Source organism: Nicotiana tomentosiformis, chromosome 4 (assembly GCF_000390325.3).
Source record: "Nicotiana tomentosiformis chromosome 4, ASM39032v3, whole genome shotgun sequence".
Classification (NCBI taxonomy): Eukaryota; Viridiplantae; Streptophyta; class Magnoliopsida; order Solanales; family Solanaceae; genus Nicotiana; species Nicotiana tomentosiformis.
Window position 1 is genome coordinate 133695400 of NC_090815.1, and position 4637 is coordinate 133700036.

Consider the following 4637-nt stretch of genomic DNA (forward strand, 5'->3'; position numbering starts at 1 on the left):
CTGCGGATGCCGGCAGCTACCTCGTAGTCTCCGATACTCGATCGCGCACGAACTCAACGACCTCCGTGATAAAACACACCTGGATTTGCACATGAAGTGCAGGGTGTAGCATGAGTACAACCAAATCAGCAAGTAACAAAAATAAATAAGGGACTGAGAAGGTAGTGACGAGCTATACAAATACAATTCATTTTTAATAATTCCAGCAAATAATAGACATGCTTTCAAATCCGACAGTTCAAGTCAAATCAGTTTATACAATTACAGTGTAGGTAATTCGGATATAAAATCTCTCAGAAATTTCATGACAATGACAGATAGCAACTAAGGGCATCAACAAATGAAAACAAGTACAGCCTCTCAGGGCAACAAACACTCAACTCGTCATAACAGCTCAATCACTCGGCTCTCAACCCTTAGTACTCACACTCAATAGGTACATACGCTCACTAGGGTTGTGTAGACTCCGGGGGGCTCCTTCAGCCCAAGCGCTATATCGTTGTGGCGTGCAGCCCGATCCCATATAAATAGCCATAAGGCTTGTTGCGGCATGCAACCCGATCCATATATATATATATATATAGCCCTGAGGCTCGTTGCGGCATATAACCCGATCCATATACATCCCTAAGGCTCGTTGCGGCATGCAACCCGATCCATAAACTTACATATAGCTCACAGCTCGGCACTCAGGCCCTATTTCAGTCACCAACCTCTCTAGTCTTTCGGGCTCTCAGAAATCATAAAGATCAGCCCTAACAAAAATAACATAGTGGATCAACAAGAATCAAGAAGAGACTGAGATATGATATGCAAGTAAAACCATGACTGAGTATAAGACAATAATTAGCAAATACTTCAACAAATACGTGACCTCTGCGGGTCCCAACAGTACCATCACATAGCCTAAGCATGATATCTAACATGATTTGTAGTCAAATTTCTATAACACAGAGAGAGAAGGTAATTAACAATAGGCTATTCGACTTTACTGTCTCATGGGACAGACCAAGTCAAAATCCCCCACGGTGCACCCCTACACTCCCGTCACCTAGCATGTTCGTCACCTCCAAAATAGTCACATCATACCAAAATTCAGGGTTACATACTATCAGGACCAGATTTAAAATTATTACTTACCTCAAACCGCGTAAACTTCCTACTCTACGATGCATTTCCCCTCGAATCAATATCCTAATGCCTCGAATCTAGCCACAAGCAGTACGATATAATTAATATAAGCTAAAAGAATCAGTTCCACAAGAAAAACACGAAATTATAAGCCAAAATCCGAAATAGGCTCAAACCCGCCCCCCGGGCCCACCTCTCGAAACCCAACAAAAGTCATAAACCCGAAAGCCCATTCACTCACGAGTCCAACCATACTAAATTTATCAAAATCTGACATCATTTGCCCCACCAAAACCCCAAAATTCACTCTCCAATTCCCAAGCCCTAATCTCCCAAATCTCACCTAAAAATCTCACTAACTAGGTGTAAAATCAGTGGGCAAACACCATTATTGAAGATAAATAGGCACACGTAACTTACCTCAGCAAACAATTCAAAATCCTCCCCAAAGTCTGCCAAAAATCCAAGTTCCAAAATGTAAAAATGGTGAAAAATCTCGGAGTCTTCTATTTATAGGCTCTACCCAGCAAAACCGCACCTGCGGACCTCTTGTCGCATCAGCGACAACGCACCTTCGGAAATTCCTTCGCATGTGCGGATCCCACTTAAGCTACCAGATTCCGCATCTACGGACACATATTCGCACATGTGGGCCCTGACCGCTTCTACGATCCTTCCCACCCAGGCCTTTTCCGCATCTGTGCCTCCCATTCTGCATATGCGGTTTCCCAGATGCACTCCTAACCTCGCACCTGTGCTTCTAGTCCAACCCAGCCTTGCCCGCATCTGCATCCTCCTCGTCGCTTCTGCAGGGCCGCACCTGCGGGCTCCCACCGCAGGTGCATAACACCAGAACACCAGAAGAAATCAGCAATGCCTAAGTCCAAATTTCCTTCCGATGGGCATCCGAAACACCCCCCAGGTCCCTAGGACCCCAACCAAACATACCAACAAGTCATATAACCCCATGTGAACTTAGTCGAACCTTCGAATCACTCAAAACAACATCAAAACACCAATTACACCCGGATTCAAGCCTAAAGAACTTCTAAACTTTCAAATTCCACAAACGACGCTGAAACTTACCAAACCACGTCTGATTGACCTCAAATTTTGCACACAAGTCATATTCAACATTACGGACCTACTCCAACTTCCAAAATCGGAATCAGACCCCAATATCAAAAAGTCAACCCCCCGGTTAAACTTCTAAAAAAATTGACTTTCGCCATTTCAAGCCTAAATTAGCTACAGGCCTCAAATTTACAGTCCGGACATGCTCCTAGGTCCAATATCACCCAACGGAGCTAACAGAACCGACAAAACTCCATTTCGGAGTCATCTTCACACAGTTCCAACTACGGTCAAAATCCTAAGACTTAAGCTTCTGTTTTAGGGACTAAGTATCCCAAAATAATCCGAAACCAAAAACAAGACCTCCCGACAAGTCACATAAGCAGAAATAGATACAGGGAAAGCAGTAAATAGGGGATCGGGGCTATTACTCTCAAAACGATCGGCAAGGTCGTTACATCCTCCCCCTCTTAAAATAATCGTTCATCCTCGAACGAGCATAGAGATATACCTGAAGTGATGAAAAGATGAAGATAACGGTTGCGCATATCATGCTTGGTCTCCCAAGTTGCCTCCTCAAATGATTGAACCCTCCACTGAACCTTCACAGAAGCAATATTCTTCGACCTTAGCTTTCGAACCTGCCTATCCAAGATCGCCACCGGCTCCTCAACATAAGATAAATCATTGTCCAACTGGACTGAGCTAAAATCCAACACGTGAGACGGATCGACGTGATACTTTCGGAGCATAGAAACATGGAATACTGGATGAACTCCTGCTAGACTGGGAGGCAAGGCAAGCTCATAAGCAACCTCTCCAACACATCGCAATACCTCAAATGGACCGATAAACCTCAGGCTCAACTTGTCCATCTTTCTGAACCTCATAATACCCTTCATGGGTAACAACCAGAGCAAGACCCGCTCTCTAACAACGAATGCAACATCGCAAATCTTCCGATCCGTATAACTCTTCTGTCTGGACTGGGTTGTGCGCAGTCTATCCTGAATCACCTTAACCTTCTCTAGAGCATCCTGAACCAAGTCTGTACCCAATAATCTAGCCTCTCCCTGCTCGAACTAACCTACTGGAGACCTACACCGCCTACCATACAGAGCCTCATATGGTGTCATCCCGATGCTCGACTGATAACTGTTGTTGTAAGCAAACTCCGCTAGTGGCAAGAACTGATCCCACGAACCCCCAAACTTCATCACACACGCAAGGAGCATATCCTATAATATCTGAATAGTGTGCTCGAACTGTCCGTCCGTCTAAGGGTGAAATGTTATGCTCAACTCCACTCAAGTACCTAACTGAAGTTCTACAGCCCACCAGAATCGTGATGTAAACTGCGTACACCAGTCAGAAATGATAGATACTAGTACGCCATGAATCCTGATGATCTCATGGATGTACACGCGAGCCAGCTGCTCAGAAGAATAGGTAGTCATCACAGGAATGAAATGAGATGACTTGGTCTTCCTATCCACAATCACCCAAACTATATCAAACTTCTGCTGAGTCCATGGAAGCCCAACAACGAAATCCATAGTGATCCGCTCCCATTTCCACTCCAGAATCTCTAACTTCTAAAGCAACCCACCTGGTCGCTGATGCTCATACTTCACATGCTGGCAATTGAGGCACCGAGCTACATACTCCACTATGTCCTTCTTCATTCTCCTCCACCGGTAATGTTGTCTCAAGTCTTGATACTTCTTCGCGGCACCCGGATGTATAGAATACCGCGAACTATGAGCCTCTTGGAGAATCAACTCACGCAGACCATCTACATTGGGCACACATAGCCTGCCATGCATCCTCAATGCACTATGATCCCCAATAGTAACCTCCTTAGCATCACCGTGCTGGACCGTGTCCTTACGGACAAGCAGATGAGGGTCATCATACTGACGCTTCCTGATACAATCATAAAGAGAAGACCGAGAAACCACACAAGCCAATACTCGACTCGGCTTAGAAACATCCAATCTAACAAACCGGCTGGCTAAGGCTTGAGCATCCAATGTCAATGGCCTCTCTGCTACTGGAAGATAGTTCTTCTCATGGGGCTTCAACTGGCGTGAAGCATAAGCAATCACTCTACCCTCCTGCATCAGAATACGTCCAATATCGATCAGCGAGGCATCACAATACACAATGTAAGAACCAGAAGCTGATGGTAGAACTAGAACTGAAGTCGTGGTCAAAGCAGTCTTGAGCTTTTGAAAGCTCTCCTCGCATTCATCCGACCACCTGAAAGGAGCATCCTTCCGGGTAAATTTAGTTCTGAATCTCCTTAATAGCCCGCCAACCCAAGAAAGCTCTAAATCCAAGAAATCTCCACAAAATGACGGTAATAGCCCACCAACCCAAGAAAGCTCCGAATCTTCGTGGCTGAGGACGGTCTGGGCCAACTCTGCACC